Genomic DNA, 23,727 nt, shown 5'->3' with positions numbered 1-23,727 from the left:
CAGGTATTCAAACTGTGCTCACCTTTTCTGGTCTCACTTCTATGGTTGTAACTAATGGAAGAGAAACATAAACATTTTAAACAGATAGGTTTCAACTTTCTGTAGCTGCTCTGATGAGAATAAAAAAAAAATAGCTTAAGAATGGGGATTTTGCCATTTTTCTTTTTTTCTTTCTTTATTTTATTGAGCAGACTGGGCTTATTTATGTATTCTGCTGTGAAAAAAAGAGAACACTTCTCAAAAGTTTTTAGGGCATCTTTCCTAGTTGGAGGGTTTGTTTTTTTAACCCTGAAAAGAGGATTAAATATTTATAAATACATACAGTACATAACTGTTGTGCATACATTCCATAAACAACTTTAATACTAAAACACAGTTTTATCTGTGTTTTCCTTTCTCAAAATCTTTTTTTGTTTACTTTTCTTTTTTTGAAACACAATTGGAAAATTATGGGAAAGTGTAACATTTCAGCAAGCATTTACAATTCATTTATCTTTTTGTCCAATAAATGTATACAAATTCCCATACAACTCTAGATGAAGACTTAGTCAAAGTCTGTCAAAGTTTAAGTACTGAGCTATTTTCAACAAAGTTGTTCAAGACAGCACTTCAGAATATTATGAGAGATAAAAAGAATTCTATTAACTTCCTGAAATGCCATTCTGAGAAGGAGAAGGAAATATTTTGTACTTGTGAACTCTAGAAATTCCTACAAGAACACATTTCTAAAACAGCCCAGTTCCTTCCACAGTTAGAATTACAAATAATTGTGATTTTCCCCAAAAATTGTTTTAAAGTTATTTAAAGAGAATAATATTGATAAATCTTAAATGGAAATATTCTCATATGAAAATGTTACAGGAATATTACCTGGAATGAATGTGTGTAACTGGGGATAAAAACAATCCATCTCACATGTCTATGGAAATTCTCAATCATCCAGGTCATGGCTGTCCCAAAGGTACTTTTTCAAGAGGCAACTGGACTTTTTTTTTTCCTTAAAGATGTTTCGCTTCTCATCCAAGAAGCTTCTTCACTTCTGAATCTTTAGATTTAGATGCCTCTTGAAAAAGCACCTTTGGTGCTTTTGGGACACTCCATCTCACATATGCTATGTTGCATACTATGTCATTCAGCGTACATGGATGAAGACCTCATGCTGGCAAGAGAAAATGCTACTAACATGCCCTGATATTGGGCAAATGTTATTTAATTTTAATCCTATTTATTTTATATACTTTTAAACATGCTATATTTTTGTGACCTATTTTATGCCTGATTGTTCAGTGTTGAATGTTCAGTGTTGAACATTATATGTCTATAGTTTGTAGGTGCTTCTGACACAAATAAAGAAAACCTGGAATTAACAATGGATGCTACTGTAGCTAATTAATGACAAACATATATATTCCTTTCCACAATTTATTTAATTATATGTTCATTTAAATCAATTTATGGGGCTGCCCAATTGATTCAAGCAGCAGGCGTGCAAAGAACTGAATAAATATAGATTATTGAAGTAATATTAAAACAGTAAAAGAGACTCCATACTAGGAAAAGATAAAAACTTAAATGTAAAATACCATTTTACATTTAGAAACCATCTCAGTTGACTCCTGCTAGGGGAGCAAGATTTTTAAGGCCTTCAAAAAGGATTGCAGGATTGGGACAAGATGGATCTCAAGGGAAATACTCTTCCAGAGGGCAAGTATGGTGATAGGATTTTAATTTTTCTAAAAAAGAAGAGGAGGTGCAATTTTCTGCCTAAGTATAGCTGCCTTTTCTACACCTAACAAATGCTAAGAGGGCATTCACATCATGAAGCCCCGGTGGCGCAGTGGTTAGAATGCAGTATTGCAGGCTAATTCTGCCCACAGCCAGGAATTCAACCCTGACCTGCTCAAGGTTGACTCTGCCTTCCATTCTTCTCAGTTTGGTAAATGAAAACCCAGATTGTTGGGAGTAATATGCTGACATTGTAAACCACCCAAAGAGTGCTGTAAAGCACTATGGGGCAGTATATACATCTAATTGCTATTGCAATTTTTGAAGAAAGAAAAGAATTAGTTTTGAAGTTAATGAAACATAAATTGGTGAAGTCAAATTCCCATATAATAACTCAAAATACAAATAACAGGAGTAATTTTGTTGAAAGAAGGAAAATTTTGAGATTTTTGGAGTGATAGTTTCAAGATATAATAGCAACTGCTTTTATAGACCAGTTCAGTTACTATTTGTAATAAAAACTTAATCCTTTTTTCATAACACCATTATACAGAAGAAAAACTAAAACCCCATTTCAAAACAAATAAAACTTAGTTATATCATAAAATCAAAATTTTAAATTCAGAATAGAAGGATCAAACAACATATAATAGCATTTAATTATTATTTAATAATAATGCTATCTTCTAAGTCGAAAGCTTCTAATGATAAGAATTCAAAAATACACAATAGAGTAGAACATAAATTTCAATACTCATTTATAGCCTCATTGCATCCATTCTGCAGCATTCTCCATAATGCCTCTTAACATCTATGGAAACCACTATATTTGCTAAGTCTTTTCACTATTTACTGCTCTTTGCTATAGTCTGAAGGTAGTCAAGTCACACATAAAAAAACAACAGGAGCAGGCTATGCATCCCTTCCTCTAATTATTTCACCTTTACACATCTGCTTAACTCCACCTGGTAAGACAAGAGATTTTCAGAACTGCTTGGTCATCATTTTATGTCAAATGGATATGATTTGCAATCATTAAGACAGGCATTCCTCCATTTTTGCACTTTTCCCAATTTTTGCAATTCAGTTCCAAGTAAGAGGCACAACTTTAAAAAGCATACATTATTTTAGGGAAAATGCATGTATCTGCATTTTATGCTAACATATGTTCAGTGTACAGGAAAATAAGAGTAGATTTAGGGGGCAGGACTATAATAGATGTGACTAAAATATTCATCTCTAAATAAGTTCCACCAAAGTAACTCCATGGATATGTAAGGCAAGATGTGCCAAACACCAGCTTTCTAAACTAAAATCTTTAAGAAAATTAGTGCTATTGGACTGAATGGTACTCTGTGTGGCGAGAGAAAGAGTTCCCTTCTTACAAAGGCAAGGCATGAATATTTAACATGTAGCCAATTTAGTCTGATAGCTTTGTTTGGAAGCCCTTGAGCTATATTTGCATTGAAAGCACATGATGTGGAACACATGTTTAGTAAAAAGGATAAAACACCTGAATTAGAAAGTGAATTGCCTCTTTACATTTTGCTGCCTAGAAACTGTTTGGTTGAAGCTTATTACCGCCAGAGTTATAACCGGATAAAACAGATGGGACTGGCACATTAGCATGTTCATATCAGCCATCTGCTTTGTAAAGTCACAAGTGAAATGTTAGTGACACAGACAAACTCCCCCCTTAACATTCTGAGGTTCAGCAAGATTCCTTGGCCTGATTCAAGATCTATGAAATGCAGTCATCAACATTTTATCACATTGTTCTTTGCTCACATAAAAAAATATTTTTACGAACTATGTATGCGCAGCGTGATGGCTCAGTGGTTAAGATGCTGGGCTTAATAGCTGGAAAGCCAGCAGCCCAGGTTTGAGACTCGCATGCTACACAATGGGGTGAGCTCCCATTATCACCCCAGCTCCTGCCAACCTAGCAGTTCGAAAGCATGCAAATGCTAGTAGATAAACAGGTACCACTTCGGTGGGAAGGTAATAGTGTTTTGTGATGTGATGCTGGCCTCATGAACATGGAAATGTCTTTGGATAGCACTGGTTCAATGGCCTTAAACGGAGATGAGCACCGTGCCCTATAGTCAGCAACAACTAGCAGAGTAGAATTCCCAAGAACTCCTATAGAGTATACAGCTGTACATGATCCAGAATACATATATAATGACAATACCTACATAGTAATTTGATATTGCTCAAGATAGAACATGTATTTGCTGTCTCTGCCATGTAAACTACAAATTGTCTGTAGAGATTCTCAGTCATCCAGGTCATGGTTGTCCCAAAGGTGCTTTTTCAGGAGGCAACTGGACTGGGGAAAAAAAACTGTGGAGGAAAAACACAAGAAAGTCCTCCTGAAAAAGCACCTTTGGGACAACCATGACCTGGATGACTGAGAATCTCTACAGACGTTTAGCTATATAATTTGGGATGAACACCCTATGAATGGTGTAGGAGAGGAATGGATTTCCAGAGGAAAAAATTGCAGACTACACGAACTAGGAGCACTACTCAGGTGACCCTGAAAACATAGACAGTCAATGACCCTCTAAAAGGATGCAAATTACCAGATGTCTGCAAGGAATATAAATCCTTCCTTTCTCCACTATCCTGTAAGATCTGAGGAAGCCTTTTGGATGAGAAGTGTAACGTCTTCAAAAGGAAAAAAAACTAAGTCCAGTCGCCTCCTGAAAAAAGCACTGAATACAGAAACTAGATGAATGGAATTCATTCTAGTGGGATGAACCCTTTGAATCCAATCATATTTTTCTTTTTGATTCACTGAATCTCATTCTTTCAAAATCATGGTCCTCTTGCAGGACCATATTTTAGGCTGGTTTTTATAACAACAAAGATATCCGATAGTTATTTAGCTGCTTTGGGACTGAAACATAATAAGCTTCTCAATATTTTTATCTTCAAAACATCTGGTCTTATTCCAATGGGACACTAGTACCACAACTGTTGTACAAATATGTTATACAGTATAATATGATTTCATTGAGGGCCACATCAGGGTTGTATTTGACCTCGGTGGGCGTGGCCAGCTTCTCTAGGAGTCTCTGGAAGCTGGGGACAGCAAAAAATGTCACTTCCTGTCCCACCGGGGATTGGGAAATGGGCCATTTCAGGCCTCTGGAGGGCCTCCGAGGGAGTGGGAAAGGCTGTTTTCGCCCTCCCCAGATGCATAGAGAGGATCTGGAGTCAGGTGAGAAAGAAAAACAGGCCTTCCCCACCCCCCCAGGCCCTCCGGAGGCAGGAAACAGCTTGTTTCCCTACTTCTGGTGGGCCGAGGAGGCCCAAAAATCAGTTGGTCGGCGCGCGCATGCACGCCAGAGCTGAGCTGGAGTGCCCACTGATATGGCTATGCGTGCCACCTGTGGCATGCGTGCCATAGGTTTGCCATCACGGTCATAGGTGATCTGAGCATGTGCAGAAGCTCGCGCGCGAACTGCTAGTAAAGGTAAGTAGAACCCACCCTGGGTGTTACCTGTTAGACATTTATAAATATACAAAGAAATCTATATATGTTTTAAATAAATAAATAAGTTCAACACTTTTACCTTTTTATATTTGATAGTAAAACCCTATATGAAATAGAGGGTTTTTATATGGTACTAGAACTAGCCTGGAAAAATCTGGATTACCACTGGATGGTAATAAAAAGTCCCAAATTACTCTCAAGACCTGGCTAATATGTAATGATTGTCTTGACTTTTCCAGCCCAGATATAGTATGCCTAAAATAGCGCAGTTCATAATGTTAGGTGCATTTTCAAGTATTTTACATGTACAGTTTCCCCAGGAGGAAACAAATTTTTAACTTTTTTGGGGGGATCAATTAAACTAAAGACAGTCTTGAAGCATTATCTTGTATAATGATTAAAAACAAATCCTTTGACACAAGAGCAATTAAAGCAGAAAGTATTTTAACATGAATGAACTATTGGTATAATACAATTCTCCGTGCTATGAACAGGTCTGTAAAAGCCATCTGCCCTTAAGGGAAATAGCAAGTATTGTTCCCTTCTACATGTCAACTGTTTCAGATTTGATCAATCGATGGTTAAATACTGCCAACTCCATGTTTATAAAATGTTATCATAATAAAAGAATAATTTTAATTTAAGAGCAATCTTTTTTTCAGAAAATAAATAGCTTAGACTTTTTAAAAAACTGGTCCATCATAACTCTGAAATTGTATTTCATATCTGTAATCCTCAATAAATTTGTCTAATCCCTTTTTAAAGTTATATAAACTAGTAGCTATCATCGTTGCCAAGGAATGCAATAAGAAATTCTTTCAGCTTATAGTGTACTCGAAATTCTTTCAGTTTATGTACTCTATGACATGTTGTTTCCTTTTATTTATCCTAGAGCTAATCAATTTAATGGGGAAAAACTGTTTCCTGATAAAAGTGAAAAGATGTACTTCCCCCAAAATATAAATAATAGCATTTGTACCTATTATATTCCTCCTATGCAGCTTTTTTTTCCATTTTAAAATGCTGAATGCTTTTTATAAATATTGTGCTTTACCATCTTTATTATCTTGCTGCCATTTCCTGAATATTTCCCATTTGTACAGCAAAGATACCTTTCAGGAGAGATGAGTATCTATGAAGTATGAGCATTCATATCATTGCTCTAGTCTAATCAGTCTCAGGATACCTATTTATCAGAAAACAAATAGATAAGATTGTTCTGGGCTATCTAATCCCCTATCCTTATGAACTCTCCCTACAATCTTAGCTTTTCTTTGTAACACCATTTCTTTTTTCTAAGATCTATGGAACTGATCACATGTTAATAAGCACTCTTGTAGAAAATAATGCAAGTGATGCTGAACGTGACATGTCAGTTTCCCATTTAATTATGTTTAATTAGTTTTAATAAACAATTGCCCTTAAATAAATTTAAATGGATTAAATACAGTTATAAAGGGTAAACACATTTATTAACAAGTTAGCAATAGAAGAAAAAAATATTTGCAGCTCAGGGTTGAATTATGGAGACCTTGAGGCGCTCTGAGCTTGGTTGTTTTCTTAAAGACGTTTCATTACCCAACCATCTGTGCACTGATGATGTTACCCAGTTGGATAATGAAACATCTGCAAGAAAGCAACCAAACTCAGAGAGCACAAAGGACCCTATGAAATAAGTTAGACATAGGGCAAAGTCGCTAACATCCAACAATCTATCTCTGAGAACATGATTATGAAAACGGTACATCAGGGGACTACAATCTTGGCAACTTTAAGACTTCTGGACTTCAACTCCCAGAATTCCTTAGCCAGCATCAATTCTGTGAGTTAAAGTCCACAAGTCTTAAAGTTGCCAAGGTTGGACAGTCCTGCTGTACATAGTATCTTAGATGGAGGACAATAGATTTCTATTAAACATAACAATTCCCAATAATGGTGTTAGTTTTTCTGATGCTACACATTAGCCCTAATCCAGGGGTGGGCAACTGTGGCCCTTTTACAACCTGTGGACTTCAACTCCCAGAATTCCTGAGACAGCCAAGCTGGCTCAGGAATTCTGGGAGTTGAAGTCCACAGGTCATAAAGGGGCCATATTTGCCCACCCCTGCCCTAATCTTAAATTTTCTACTTATGTGATCAATGAAACAAATACAAACCCATCTACTCTGTTACTGTGTGCACATATATCCCCAAAATAGATTCCATTGTTTGGAACAACTAAAAATGACCCTAGTATGCTATCACTGTCCTAAAGCCTAGTAACAATTAATCCATTATAGACTCCTGCAAAATAATTCATATATGGTGATGTAGCATATGTATTCAAAGAAAGGCTTTCGCTGAATAACTTTTGACACTTTATAATGTTTTCTTACTGATATTTCAACCCATAATCAAGGTAATAACATGTATTCTTACAAATGATTAGTCTAGATTGTTGCTGTCACATTTCAGTTCAATATATAGACTTTTGAATGTTATGATTTAATGAAGACTTTGAGAAGTGATGCACAAGGAACTATTAAGTTAAAAGAAAAACTTTAAAATATGGTTCTAGCCAAAGTATGTATTTGAATAATTTATCCAGTTTATGAAAATGGAGCCAATGTTCTGTTATATTTATAACATTTCCTTCCTGAAGGAAGAAGTGAACAAAAGACAGATCACAATTTGACATCTCTTTCAGGTTTCTTTTGGAATCACGTTTGGCAGACAAACCCAAGTCTCCTGCGAATGCCTAAGAAAATACTTTGCAAAAATATTTTCAGGTTTAACTTATTTTTGCTTTCATAAGGCACCAGTCTTACTTCTCCAGGGCTAACTGCTGCAAATTCCAAATCAAAGCCCAACCTCAGAAAGACAAATTCAATTTTGAATTAATGACCAAAAATGGGTTAGTGCATGTGTTTCTAGAGAAAAATATTAAAATTTATTTACTTAAAGAGGAAAGTAGTTTAAAACTAGCTTTGGAATATAGTTAACAGTAACAGTAAAAACACATTTGTGGTGAAACATTATGTGTATGTGTGTGCACATGTGCACACACATACACATATATAGAGATCTATTTAAATCTACATATATATAGATATATAGCAGGGGTGAAATGCTCCTGGTTCGGACCGGATCACCCGATCTGATAGCGTTGGAGACAGGTGGTTTGGAGAACTGGTAGCAAAAATCCCTGCCCCCCCTCCTTGCCCAGCTGAGCCGTGCAATCATCAGAGGCTTTTTTTTAATTTTTAAAAGCATCATCAGAGGCTTTTAAAAGCATTTTTTCTACAACCTCTTTAGCCGAAGAGGTTGTAGAAAAAATGGTTTTAAAAGTTTTTTTTTTTAAAGTTGGCCACGCCCACTCAGTCATATTACCCCACTACCACCAAGAAACGCCCACAGAACTGGTAGTAACAAATTTTACATTTCACCACTGATATATAGATATAGATATCTTATGCTAAACTTTGAGATGTGTTAAATATACTATGTGTTACTACCAGGAAAGCCTGAATTAAAGTCCAGCCTCATCCATGGAAACTCATAGGATGACTTTGGAGTTACCACTTTATCTCACCTCAACCTCACAGGGTTGCTGCTGCAGGGCGAAAAAAATACAGGAAGGAGTACTATGTATATTGTTTTGTGTTCTTTGAGGGAAGTGGGAAAGCCTGGGTCTAAGTGAAGGTCCAATTAAACAGATTTATTGCTTAAAAACTATGCATAGGAATCTTTTCAACTAACATCACCTGCTTGAAGCTAGATAAGTGTCAGTGGATAAGGGTCACGGGGTGTGTGTGTGTTGGACTTACTCCACTTGTGACCCCGAGGGATTCTAGATCTCTCTTTCAAATCTGCCCCCAGGTTCCACCAGTCTCTTCAACTGTGCATGTAGTAATCTTGTGGCCATTACCATGTACAAGAACAATCATCCATAAATCTTTTCTAACTCTTTGTCCATTAGTCCCTGTAAGAAAAGTTCTGCTTTCACTTGAATATCGGTCTTTATCATTCTTTGTATCACCATATGTATTTGAATCCAAATTTTTCTGGCTTTTTTACACATCAGAAAAAGTGTATTTTTCTTTTACAAGAGATACTTCTCTTTGCAGGTAGGGCAGGCATCTAGGAAATTAGAGATAGAAATAATAGAATAGCCAGGGGTGAGGAAGAAAAAAAGGGACTGTTCCTGCTCTTTTCCAGGGGCTAATTATGAAGCCATAAATCGGTTCTTAACCTAGAGTGGATCTGTAAACCAGAAATTCATATACTTGTTGTTTTGTATCAGCTCCTCCTTACTTGCGGCCTCCTACCTCCGTGCCACTCCCATGCTATAGCTCCTTTGGCAATGGAGAGATATAGAAAATACTACTTGCTGCCATCTAGTGGTCAACTAGTTTTGTACAGACTCAAGGTATGCTCTACCCCCGGGATGGCGAACCTATGGCACGCAGTGGGCACATGAGCTCAGCTCCAGCACGTGAAGTAGGAAACAGGCTGTATCCTGCCTCCAGAGGACCTCGGGGGGGGCATTTTTTGCATTCCTCAGCCTCCAGAGCCTTTCTAGGAGTCTGGGGAGGGCAAAAACGGCCTCCCCCGTGAGGCCCTCCGGAGGCCGAAAACGGCCCGAAAACGGCCCCCTCCGGGGGTTGGAGATGGCTGTTTTTACCCTCCCTAGTCTCCTAGAAAGGCTCTGGAGGCTGGGGAGAGCAAAAAAACGGGCCTACCATGCCATCGCGTGCCAGGAGTGGGAGAAGCGGGGGACGGGTCATGCATGCATGCGTGGGGGCAGGGAGCATGGAGTTATGGGTATGGGCACGCACCCAACCCCCCCGGCTCCTGGCACACAATGGCAAAAAGATTAGCCATCACTGCTCTACCCTATGTATCAAGTTTACTGAAACTGTTGAACAAGGAGTTGACTGTATGGGAGAACCAGATGGGACCTTTGTGCTCGTGAGCCCTAAGGCACTTGCCTCACCTGTTTTGTCTCTATACCACTGTGCAAACATTTAAAAAGATGATTAATCTGCAAAAAGATTACTGGAAATATCCTAATAGAACTAATGGATTCATTAAGACTTCTCTAGGCTGCAATCGAGAAATTCTTGGCAGTTTACAAGTTACCCTTCAAATAATTAAAATACACTAAGTATACAAATAAAAATAAATGCAACATAATATAATAAAGTGTCCATGATAATAAATCAACATGAAAGAAAATGGAATTAATTCTCACCAACCACTAACAACAGAAAAGCCCAGTGTCTTAACCACTGAGATATTTACAAGGAAATTGCAAGTTTCTATGACTGTTTTCAAGTGCATTTTTTTCATTTTTAAGTCTAAAACTCAACAAATTGTGGTTAGTACTATCTATGAGTTAGAATGGGTGGTGGGTGACTGTGGTTTCTTCATGACCTGTGAACTTCAACTCCCAGAATTCAACCCCTGAGTTAGACCATCCTCTCCCAATCACGTCCCTTTCCAAAAGGCAATGGAAATTTACACAAGGTATTATCTAAATTTCCCAATCTCTCCCACCATTCTGAAATTCATCTGCATTATCTTCACTCCAAAATGAAGTGACTTCAAAACTTTTAAAAATAGTTTAGACTTCAAGACTATTTTTTTAAAAAGCCAGGGAATACCATGAGCCAACCAGAAATTACTTTCAATCAACCAAAAAGAGAGCGCAAAAATCAACATCAGTCATTGGCAACCTCCTGAACTATGGTAACTCCTGAAATAAGAATCCCTTCAGCAGCACTGAACAAAGAAAAAGAAAATTGCTAGTCCCCCCCACAGTGTTTTCAGTACACCATCAAAATCTCACTCCTTCTGAATAAAATTTCCATTTAAAAAACACTGAAATAATGGCACGTTGTAGATTGCAATAAAGTATACATGTCTTTGTGTATACATGTATGCGGACAGAAAATAATGGATGACTTGAATTAAAGAAGATGTGAGGTGGACAAAGCAAAGGTTCAGAGCAGGCCACTTGTACATGCCGGGACAATCAAGTCTGGTGTTTTTGTTTTTAAACAGGGATTGTGAAACCGATTAGACACTGACTAGTAGGATTAAGATCAGGTTCCTGATATCATTGTTTGTGAAATCTACTACACCAATGTTTCTCAATCCAGGAAACTAAGATATGTGAACTTCAACTTCCAAAATTCCCCAGTCAATCCACACATCTTAAAGTTTCCAAGGTTGGCAAACACCACACTAGATCTCCAGGAGTTCAGAATGCAAGAAGAGTGATAAGGCTAGTATCCCATGAATGGGGAAATAGTCCATTCCAAAGCTTTATTCAGGCCCAATACTACAAATAGCAAAACTGGAAAGTAACACCATAAGATAATATGATCAATGTGGATCAGCTACAAAGCTTCACTCAGAAATATCTATCAGACTGGGGAAAGTTGGTTTAAGAAAACAAGTCAATCTTAAATTCAAGCTTGTTTTCCTAAGGTAGAGTTTGTATGAAAGTATGTGCAGGGTACAAGCACGAAATTTTAAATACATTTAAATGCTACATATGAATCAGATAGTTGACTTAAATACGATGTAATATTTTTATTAACCCATTATCATTGTGTATTTTCTTTTTGAAGCCAGTACAATTGTTAAACAAAGTAACTGCATTCATAAACTGAGTTTAGAGTGTCGTGTCACAAAATCTGTATTTGAATATGTTTGATTCAGCTGATCCAAATGTGAAACTATGATTCAGAAACTGGTTTATCTAGTTATAAACCAAAGCAAATAAATAGCATAACTTCACTTCTTTTTGCCATCCTCTATGGGGACCAGATGAAAGAACATGGAGGCAATTAAAATGTTGTTTTAATGTTAATTGGGACTGACTTAGTTTACTAATGCTGAGTGATCTTTGGATTGCATTAGATTCATAAGTATAATTATATTAATTGAAGTATAGATTATAATTGCCTCATTAACTTCCTGCCCACCATGTTGTTAATATTTGCAACCCAAGCTCACTAAACTGTTTTAACATGATGGTAAGGTCTTCTGTGATCAGGTTTTCCAAAGTATTTATACAATATCTAGGGTAGGGATTGTGGATTGGAATTTTCCACACTTTAACTAAGTACTGACTTAGTTGTCATGCTTTAATGGGAAGTAGAATTTTTGTATTAAAAAAAGTTATTGAAAGATATGCAAAAGGAGATTAAACCATCCATTCTCAGTTATAACCACAAATACTACCCATGCTTTGGTAGCAGTTGGAAAGAAATTATGTATTTTATTGTTAAATATATTCTAAACACAAAAATCCTGATCAGAAGAAGAATGCTCCAGTCCTAGGAATCAAGCATGGAATCTCTAGGTGGTTTTGGGCCAATCACTCTCTCTCTCAATCCAATTTACCTCACAAGATTGTTATGGTGGAAAAACAGGAAGCAAGAACATGTATGTTGCATTGAGTTGTAGAAAATAATTAGAGGAGGAAGAGGAAAATAAAGAGAAGACAGGATTAACAAGCATTAACCAAGCAGCAAGAGGAGTGAATGGGTAAGTCTTTATATAGTTCACACTTGTAGGCAAGCTAATTCTCGTTATTCTACATTCAGAAGAAAGAACCCAATTTCTCCTAACATTATGGAAGGCAAGGGAAACGACTGGATCATTTGTACAGTAGCAAAGCATTTACAGATTTCAAGCAACTACTGGGGGGTGCAGCGGGAGAGAGACTGCTTCACAAATACAAACAGATGACACAGAGAAAACCAATGACCTATAATTCAGCATATCCTATAGACTGTGCTCTTTAGTTTTGTTCTGCAAATGATTTTGCTCTTGTTTTCTTCATTTGCTGTATCATTGCACTAGGTCATGGCAATAGGTTAAAAAAAATACGAAGAGAGTAGAAATGAAATGGTTAATTACAGGATTTTCTAAGATTAATGACATGGTCATCCCCAACACAAGCTTTCTATTATCTCAATTGTAAACTGCAGCATGGAGGAGGGGAATAGAATATTTGGGAAATGGAAACAGTAGCCCATTCAACTAATTGTGGCTCAAGGCAGCTGCCTATAACCACAGAGACCAAAAGTAATAACCAAATTCACACATGCCCATAGCTCATGCAAGTGAAGCTGTGTGCACGCTCGCCTGCCGTTTCTGTGGCCTAGTTTCGACTGGGTCGCAGCCGATAGTGGGCTGCAGCCCTGGGGTTGAGGACCCCTGATGGAGCCCATTTCTCTATTTAAAGAAAAAAATACTCTTGAGACCTGACGTTTGATAATTGCTTTGGAGTTTGAGGCTAAAGGACTATAACTGAGAATTTACATAGAACATTGTAAGTCGGTTGTCTGAGACATGAAATGCCATACATAGAATTACAATGGCTACATGAATACATAAACAGCTTAACTGCATTTATTAAAATAAGGGCAATTCCACAATAACATTAATATAATTCTTCTACTTCTATTTTTAGATGAATGTGATCTATGATCCAATACAGGAACTGGTCAAATATTAAAACTGATATCTTTTCCACTTAAGCATTAGAAAGCTAATCTATCAGAATCTGAAAACTGACAAACTTGAATAATTTTAAGCCTATCTGAAGAACTTCTATTCAGCAGAAAAGAAAATGAAACTATTTTCCTAATGATTTAGGCATTTAATACTTATCTCTATAACGTCTGGAGCTACTAAGGAAGAAACAAATTTGCATTAGCAAATTTTTATTCGAAGCATCAGAGTTTTGATGGATTATAAAAAGACCTGCAAGTTAAAGAGGGATTTTCATAAATCTTCCTATATAGGCTGGCACTCATTAAATTCTTATATTTACACTGGCACTGGTTTCTCTCAGTGAAGGAAGTTGCCGTTCTTAATTAACTTGTGCTCTACTCCAGAAAATTGCCTACCTGGAAGAAGTGAAGCCGACATCTAGTCTTGGAGAACTATAGCCAAAGGCAAACAAATTCCATGACTTCATCCCTTACAGCTCGTACATTTTTAATGAGCTTCTCACGCATAGATTTGCTCTAGTGCAGCAACGTCATGCTTTTCATTAAGTTGCAGCCCGTGTTTGCTTTCTGGCACTGAAGACTTTCAATCACCCACATTATCTAATTTCTATTCTGCAGCATTGCAATCTGATAAGGTTCTGAAAATATAACAGAAAACCATCTTGCAGGAAGATTATATCCGACAGCGTATCAAAAGTATGAATCACAAAAATTTAAGAGATGGGCTTTAATGGGTAAGTCATTTCAAGTTATATATTTCATTGAAACCTACATGTTCGTTAGGATGTATCATACAAATTAACCTGATGAATTATAGTTAATTCTTGATTATTCTAATTATTGAATTATAGTTAACCGGAGAAAAACATTACTTTAAGATAGTAATTAATCTACATGCATACTTTATTCTCCTAGTGAATATGCATGCCATTACATCTTCAGTTTTCACATTTTCATTTTACAGGTAACTAAACAGCTAACTTACTTTTTCTATCCCTAAAAACATGATGAAAGGGTGATTAAAATATAATCCTCCAAAAATATTTTTCTACACTATTGAGCTTTCTCAAGGAAATAGAGCAGATGTAACATTAACCTTTGTATCTCTATGTAAGATTTATAACATTTTGACCATTTCTGTTCTATAAATAACTTTTGTTATAAACTATTTGCATGTTACTTAACCCTAATCCTAATGCTAGTTCCCCAATTCTTTGTACAGGGAAACAAAAATATTAACCAAATGTAGTTAGTGTGTATCTACCATATTTCATTTCCCTATTCAATATATTGTTGGGTAGACTTATTCCCGAACATTTCATAACGAATATGGCTGATGGCAACATGCTCGTATGAGAATCAGTATGACAAGATGACTTTCATACCAGTTACACTGGTGAAGCCTGTAGGCATATGTACAAATCTGTTTTATGTGCAGGATAATTACCATAGAAATATGTGACAAGGCAACTTAAAGTGTGTGTAAGTCCATAAAGCTTCAGGAAAAGAATGGAGTCCTTTTTAGCATATGAATTACTTTTGCTCTGGGACTAAGCTTACAATTGCAAGTCAATTTAAAAGAATTTTTAAATCTCCCAGATGGCAGTTGCTCTAAGAAAATCGAACTATAAGGGCCTGCTACATTACTATAAATGGTGAATTGCTTAGTCCAAGAAAGATTATTTATTTATTTATTTATTTATTAATTCATTCTTAAATCCATGAAGTACCAGACTTAGCCTGTTTTACTCAAGAACATTTATTATAGTGGGACTCCTTGTGACTGTGAGACAAGACGTTTTTGTCCTAAAAGAAGACATGTGGGAAAAATCCTCAGGCACTACAAAAATATGCAACATAGTAATAAATTATTCTGGAAGTTTTTACTAAAAAGTAACATAACTTTTTTTACCAATAAAGAACAGATAACATACCAATATATCAACAGTTAATGTATCAATGTATCAACCTAAAACACATTTTAGATTTGTTTTGGATTGATATGTTAGATTTTATTCTATCAAAGGATGGTTTTATATCTGAAATATCTGAAAAAGAATCAATAGAAGTCTAATACACTTTCCTCATATGCTTTCTTTTATAGGCACACATTCAGCCTTCCTTACGGAATTCTCCAAATGTGTACGGTTCAGTTTTTAGAATTTTTAGCAAAGGCTGATTAAGGAACTACTGGGACTTAGAGACTATTTCTGGCTGAGAAAGCTGATCCCTTTTTACAGCAGCTATGACTTGTATCTTCTATATGAAAAATACAATCCAGTTAAGTTATGGAAAATAAAAACATGAAAAGGAACTGGAATGGTCTTGAAATTGTTCACAAGTTTTGAGAAGCCAGAAAGCCAAGGTACTCAGGTACTTGCCCATATGTTTCCAATGCATCTAACAATTTTAATCATGCTAAGGTTAGTTTTGTTTTGTACATAGTATAATAACCATATGTAACAGCAACCTGAAGTTTGTTAAGTCCATAAAACTTCAGATAAACTACAGAGCTAGTGTACTCTTGGTCGAAGCTTACAATTGCAAGTCAATTTAAAAGATTTTTAAAAATCTTCCAGATACTTAAATATATAGCAATTATATTATGAAGAGTGAAATTCTTTTTAAAGTAAGCACATTCTATGTGTTTAAATAAATTGAACTTTTTGATGAGGTTGAGTACTGAAGGGAAAACAGGTAGTATTGGATTCCTTATGCACAAAAGTACCTTTACATTGTCAAACACATAACAAAAGTATGTAGATGGCTACATAGGTAAAGAAGCAATTAGCTCCGGGTGAAAAATCAGGTATAGACGAAAGCCCATTATGTAAGTAATATGTTATAAAATACTGACAGTGTTCCTTTAAGGAAAAAATAAATAAAAGTAGGCCTGCCTTTAGAGTTTACATCTTCCTAGTTTCACTTCTGAACAAATACCGTTGCATGGAATGTTGAATAATGCATCTTGATTTGAGTATCTGACTTACTTCAGTGGAATTTGCTCTTAGGAGTACTACAGCTTGGTTTATGCTTGTTTATTCAGAGATAAGTCCCACCAAATTCAGCAAGATTTATTCCCAAATAAATATGCTTTTGTAGCCATATTTTAATTTATTTTAAAAATTTCTAAGCCCTATTTCAATGTAAAACTGCAAGAGCTAGCTCAGCTTCAAACATGCACTGTAGCTTGATTCCAATATACAGAAAAATTCTAAACCAGTGTTTTTCAATTTTGGCCATTTTAAGATGGGTGAACTCCCAGAATTTCCCAGCCAGCATATTGGCTTATAGAATTCTGGGAGTTGAAGTCCACGGTCTTAAAATGGCCAAGTTGAAAAACACTGTGCTAAACCATAAAATATCCAAGATTAGCAAGAAACAGCAATAACAGTAAAACAGGAAGCACATAACTCAAATAGTACAGCCAAATAGATAACTAAACTAAACCTATAAACATTATATGTGGAAGTGTATGTAAGTAATAGTACACCAGGGAGTCTTTATCACATAAAGAGCTGCAGTGAAGGACCTGACATACATCTCTAAAATCACGATCAAATAAATCTTTTTTCTCCTAATAATTTATTCTGCTATGTTTCAAAGACTAAACTCACAATTACTGACTTAATTTCAGTTATTTTCCTACTAGCTCTTTATGACAGAACAAACTCAATGTTCTGTTCTACATGATAGTTGGGCCTTACTAGTATTAGCAATATTTTTTTAGTCTATATCAAAGATGTTAAGGAACTTGATGATTTAATGATCAACAGTATATGGACATGAAGTCTGAAATCCTAAACCTACTTTCAACAGAAGAAAGCCCTTAAATATAATGGGGCTTACTTCCATGAAAAACTTTGATTGCATGGCTGTGCAATATTTTGGATTTAGGATAAGCATTTTGCAGCATCTCTCTGCAATTATTTAGACCAGCCACATTTTTTGTACAATCATATGTCTGTTTCGAAGGACAGCTATATAATCTTGGGAAAAGATGCAGTTGCTTTAAAGAGTTGCGGATATATACCGTATTTTCCGGCGTATAAGACGACTGGGCATATAAGACGACCCCCGACTTTTCCTGTTAAAATATAGGGTTTGGGCTATACTCGCCGTATAAGACTACCCCTCTTCCAATGCACACCAAATAAAAATTAAAAAACATCAGATTTGATTTCAATATGGTAATTTTAATTCAAATGCTTATGACATGCAGGTACTTAGCAGGAAAACTGTCACTTATAAACATAAGGCTGTTTGTCATCAAACATGTAAACATAAAACAGTGCAATTGGATTAAACTTTTCCTAATTCACTTTAAAGCTGAAAGGAAGGATAAAACAATAAACCCATGGGAGCTGCCATACTGTTTGTTTTCTAAGTTGTCAATCAAACTGGAACTGATGATGATAGGAGGAAGATAACAAACAATAGAGAGAGAGCAAGTGCCGGCCAAGTCCCTGGCACTTTACACACACACACAACACAACACAACTGGCTTACCCACAATGTAAAAGCAGCTGTGCTAGCCCTAAAATGGCCCCTGCAACAAGCAGGAACCTCACACAGCCACAAAAAGCCCAAAAAGCCAACTTTCACACTTTACACACACAAAATTCCACATACAGCTTTGTGAGATTTTGTGTTTGTGTAGTTAGAGTGAAACACTGCAGAAACACACTAAATCTCAGAAAGCTGCACAAATATTATTTTATTTTAATTTATTTTTATTTTTATATGAAAGCAGCTAAATTTAAAACTTCCTAAACTTTAAATGGCTAGGTCTAAAAAAAGAACAACTAAAAAAAACTCCAATTAACTATTTTTTTAAAGCTCCCAAAGGGAGCTTTACTTACCCAATGGAACAGGGGTCTTTAACCTTGGCAACTTTAAGACTTGTAGAGTTCAACTCCCAGAATTCCTCAGCCAGCTTTGCTTTACTGGCTGAGGAATTCTGGGAGTTGAAGTCCACAACTCCCTGCCTGCTTCTTTGCAGGCAGGGAGATTCAGTTGCTTGCTGATGCAATGGATTGCAGGCAAGCGAAGCAAGGCAAACGTTGCAACTAGCAGCTAAGGTAAGCAACCTGGAGGGGGGGATTATAAATGGCTTTTTTTAAAAAATGATTTTTAAATGGCTCTGACGATCCAAGCTGAGTTGCCTGATTAGCAGGCAACTCAGCTGGGATGGTCAGAGCTTGGCTTGTCAGAGCCATTTAAGGCTCGTCAGAGCCTTTCGGGCTGGTCTGCCTGGTTACAGGAGAACAACACTCAGCGTATAAGACGACCCCCAACTTTTGAGAAGATTTTCATATGTTAAAAAGTCGTCTTATATGCCAGAAAATATGGTACTTTAGTCATGCTGTGGAATATCTTTTCTAAATTATATTTGAAACACCGCATATCCTACTGGATTGTATTTACAGACAGGATTGATTCCAAAGCCTCTCACGTTTTTACAACTATAATTCCATCTTTCTCTTACATAATCCTCCCCCCCCTCCCAGGTTGTTATGGATTGCAGCATTAAGTCAGTCAATTGCTTCCAATTGTGTCTAGTCTCTTCCATACCTTTAATCTAGAGATACGTTTAGGCCTCCCAGCGAAGAAATTCTCAAGACAAACAATACGAATTTCACAGTTTCTACATATTTTCAAACCTGTGCTCCCCATCAGCAAGAAACAGATTGACAAAAACAGGATCTAGAAACTTGGAAATTGCTTCCATGCTTTCTTGTACGGAGACTGAGATGAAAATTTCCCATGTGTTTCAGGAACCTCAAGGGTATTCTAAGATCCTGACCTCCTTTTTTTTTGTCCTAAGAACAAACACAAGCAAAATGTTCCATATGACTGTTCCCTGGGTTTGTCTTTTGTCATCTTGACATACTTATTACTTAATCCTGTTTTCCAATCTATGCTTTTAAACAAACACATTACACATGTTACTTTTTAATCCCCTCCTCCCAAACCTGATTCTTTAGTACTGCATTTTTCACTGCTTTCTGTTTTCCACATCTTTTAAATTAGATACATAATTATTTAACACAAAGCCTTTTTTTCACAAGGCTAAATCACACCATCACAACTAGTATGTCTATTGAAAATATTACCACTCTCAGTAGATAAATTACTATTTTTGTTTGTGACATATTATACATTTAGTATCTTTTAAATTGTAATTCTATACAAATCTATTTTGGAGATATTCCTACAGAACCCAGAATATAACATAAAATATTGTACTATTATTAGAATTTATCTTATTCACAGCTATTATTTGTTACCTTAACAATATGTACAAACTTCTAAAACCCTGCCTGAGATTTTAATAAGTGTAATAATAAATGTTTTACATATCATGCTATTTGAAAATGCAAAACATAATTTTAATTATCCACTCAGCAACAGTAATATAAAGATATTTTTAAAGGACCTGAATCTCACCCTCACATTTCATTGTTTGGGATTTTATAGTACACTTCCCCAAATAATACACTTGCTATGTTCTTTCTTAGGGTTTGTTCAGAAAATAGCTGGTAATTCTGTTACCAAATAGAAATCCCCCAAATCCTTGGACAGAAACAACCAAGTATTCTGTCACAGCTCTATAGGAACCTCCAATCTGGTAATGATCCACGAAGGATTGCTCAAGCCAGATCCCTCTGATATATAGACAGATGTCATATTCTCTATAATAATTGGTTAATTCCTATTATAATACAGAACAGAATACAGAATAAGAGCGATAGATACCTTGGAGGTCTTCTAGTTTAACCCCTTGCTCAAGCAGGAGACCCTATTCCCATTCTGGACAAAAGGGGTTTCCAATGTTTTCTTAAAATCCTATAATGATAAGAGCATCCATAACTTCTGGAGTTAATCGTTCCCCCTGACAGGAAATTTCTCCTTAATTCTAGGTTGGATTTCTCTTGATAAGCTTCCATCTGGTTGTCCTGCCCTCAGGTGTTTTCAACAATAGGTCAACCTCCTGTTCTCTGTGACAGCCTCTCACGTACTGGAAAACTGCTGACTTGTCACTTGTCCCACTTGTCACTTGTACCAACCCCAACAGAAATGAATACAGGCAGTCCTTTTTTTTTTTTTTTTGCTTTAATTTATATGCCGCCCTTCTCTGGAGACTCAGGGCGGCTTACAATGCGTTAAGCAATAGCCTTCATATTTTTGTATATTTATACAAAGTCACTTATTGCCCCCACAATATGGGTCCTCATTTCACCTAACTTTGAAAGGATGGAAGGCTGAGTCAATCTTGAGCCTGGTGAGATTTGAACTTGCAGTAATTGCAAGCAGCAGTTGTTAATAACAGTGTGCTTTAGTCCACTGTACTACAGGCTCTTATTGAGCTCTTATTATCCTTGACTTACAACAGTTCATTTAGTGACCATTCAAAGTTACAACAGCTCTGAAAAAAGTGACTTATGACCATTTTTCACACTTAGTACCACTGCCACATTTCCACGGCCACATGATCAAAATTCAGATGCTTGGCAACTGGTCCATATTTATGACAGTTGTCGTGTTCAGGGGTCATGTGATCAGCTTTTGCAACCTTCTGACAAGCAAAGTCAATGGGGAAGTCAGCTTCACTTAACAACCATGTTAATAATTTAACAACTGCAACGATTCACTTAACAACTATGACAGGAAAGGTTGTAAACTCATTTTAAAAATGTCTCATTTTATCAACATAAATTTTAAGTTCAATTGTGGTCGTAAGGCCAGGACAAGCTGTAGTAGACTTGGGCTACTGTCTCCCAATTCCCTTTCATGCTTCGCTTTTTCCTTCTTATACTCTGGGAAGGTGATATTATTACCTATTTCCTATTTTCCTTTAGGTCAGCCTAACCGAGAAGAACATAAACAAACCACTGGAAGATCTACACCAGGGGTCAGCAACCTGCGGCTCTGGAGCCGTATGTGGCTCTTTCATCCCTCTGCTACAGCTCCCTGTTGCTGGTCAGCTTCACATTTGATAGGGCTTTCTGTTAGGACAGGTAGAGGAAAAAGGATGCCGCACTAGGAGGAGACTTTATGATGGGGGAACTAGACTTCTGGTTGGCTCCAGAATTGAACGGGGGCTTCTGGTTAGGACCTTTGTGGCTCTTTGAGTGTTTAAGGTGCCAACCCCTGATCTACACACTGTAGCAAACAGCTACTTCTCCTTCCAAAATAATGGCTGTACTGACTAACTCTAGATTTCTTTCTTTTTTAAAACATGTTAGGTTTGTTCAGGCTTCTGCCCTTTCAGGGTTAGGGAGGCAGGATGGAGACCTGCTGCTTTAAGGCTAAAATCCACTGCATCCAGCTGTGAAGAAAAACAACTCCTTGAAAGGAAAGGGAAAGGATGCCATTTCAGAAAAGCTTGTCCCAGGATGAATACTGTTTTCAGTCAGCTTGTGAAGTTAAATTTGCTTGTTGTTATTACTGAAATATCTACAGTTTAACCCTTGACCTCGGGGTCATCACCTACAGCATGACGCCATGAACTGGTTTCCAGGCATTCTGTGCAGCAGGGATCCAGGGAGCACCAAACCATTTAGACCTGAACATTAAGGAAGATACCTTAAGGCCATTATACTTTTCTCTTTATTTCAGTAATTGATTTCATATTATTCCTTTCTTCAGATGTACTTGGGCTTCAAACAAATTAGAGAGGGGTGCTCTAAGACATGTTCATAGCTATTGTAGTGTGTTATTATGAGCTTCTCTAGAGCTTTTGAGTGCTGCAGTGTTCTGTACTGGTTGTTACGTACATGGGATATTCAGTAATAATAATGAAGCGAAATTCTGAGAAGTTCCGTGAATGGTAACTCACAACCCATTCTTTATCTTTGCACTGGAAGAAAGCTTCCATCTAACAAATCCAGTAATAAAATGGAGAATCTCTTATAGGTACTCTGCGGATAGTGGAAACTGCTCTTTTATCTACTCCTGATGGGAAATTATGCTAACAAAACTGTGGTGAAGAGACTAGGGTTACATTATTCTAGGCAGGAAAAAAATGCCAACAGGTTTATTCTGTCACCCGGTTATAAGCTTAAACAGCATTTGCTGCAGCAGAAAAGTGCGTGCCTCTTATTTCTTGGTACCAATTTCTGTCTCAATAATGCTACTATGAAAAGCAAATTCATGAGATGCTATGCTGTCTACTTCACAGGAAAGTCCCTGATTCTTGATAAATCTCACTTTGTATATAATGCCACCTAATGGGCATATGGATATATAACCATGAAATTTTCCAACATAAAGATGTTTTCTCTGTTAAAACTTGTTCAGCAATTATAAAACATTCAGGGACAATATTCAACAGGATAATTACTGTAAAATATATCCTGTGTCACTACAAATTACAATGAAGGATGCTGTTGGTTTTTCAAACAAAGGTTCTGTTGGGGATATGGACATGTTAGAATCTCAGAATCAGAATGGCAATGCAGTTTACTTTGGCAGTAGTATGTTAGTGGTTGCTCATTGCCAGGACTTTTTTTCCTCTTTTTTTACTACTAGTGGCAAATATGTGTGACTCAGAGTTGAAATATTGGGATCTTGGTGTTTGATGAGCTTGCTTGTCTTCTTACAAACATTTTACCATCAAACTAATTAACACTGTCAGGGCTTTGATAGAAAGGGGTGTAGTTTGCTGGTCTAGATGATTACAGTTCAGGTTTTCTCTGAAAACCTACTTAGTTTCTCAACCCAGGGAACATATTTATTTTATTAAAGTTTAGAAATATAAAAATAAAAGACTTAATACAAACTAAGGAAAATATTAATAAGAAAATAAACAGAGAAGAGCAAAGAAATAGAAAAAAGAAAATTAACAATTAAGAAAAAAGATATAAAAATATTACTTCCCTCTCTTCAGGCAGGTATAAGCTTCAGTAACACAATACCTTTATAAAATCACTTCCCATATTTCAACTCTTATCAATCATCAAACTGCAGAAACCTATCATT

The 23,727-nt window shown here is 36.5% G+C and overlaps 1 protein-coding gene and 1 long non-coding RNA gene across 3 annotated transcripts in view; one reads left to right on the top strand and one right to left on the bottom strand.

Annotated features, from left to right (window-relative positions):
* LHPP (phospholysine phosphohistidine inorganic pyrophosphate phosphatase) overlaps positions 1 to 23,727 on the bottom strand; it is a 136,764-nt gene that overhangs the window by 56,503 nt on the left and 56,534 nt on the right. The gene's annotated exons all lie outside the window — the stretch shown is intronic.
* Positions 14,284 to 23,072, top strand: LOC148113127 (uncharacterized). The gene is made up of 3 exons (XR_015728336.1): positions 14,284 to 14,477; positions 15,848 to 16,116; positions 21,606 to 23,072. It is a non-coding gene; the product is annotated as an uncharacterized LOC148113127 (long non-coding RNA).

Source organism: Pantherophis guttatus, chromosome 6, assembly GCF_059756535.1.
Source record: "Pantherophis guttatus breed Tessera chromosome 6, ASM5975653v1, whole genome shotgun sequence".
Classification (NCBI taxonomy): Eukaryota; Metazoa; Chordata; class Lepidosauria; order Squamata; family Colubridae; genus Pantherophis; species Pantherophis guttatus.
The sequence above is the reverse complement of the archived record's forward strand: the minus strand, read 5'-3'. Positions and strand labels throughout refer to the sequence as shown.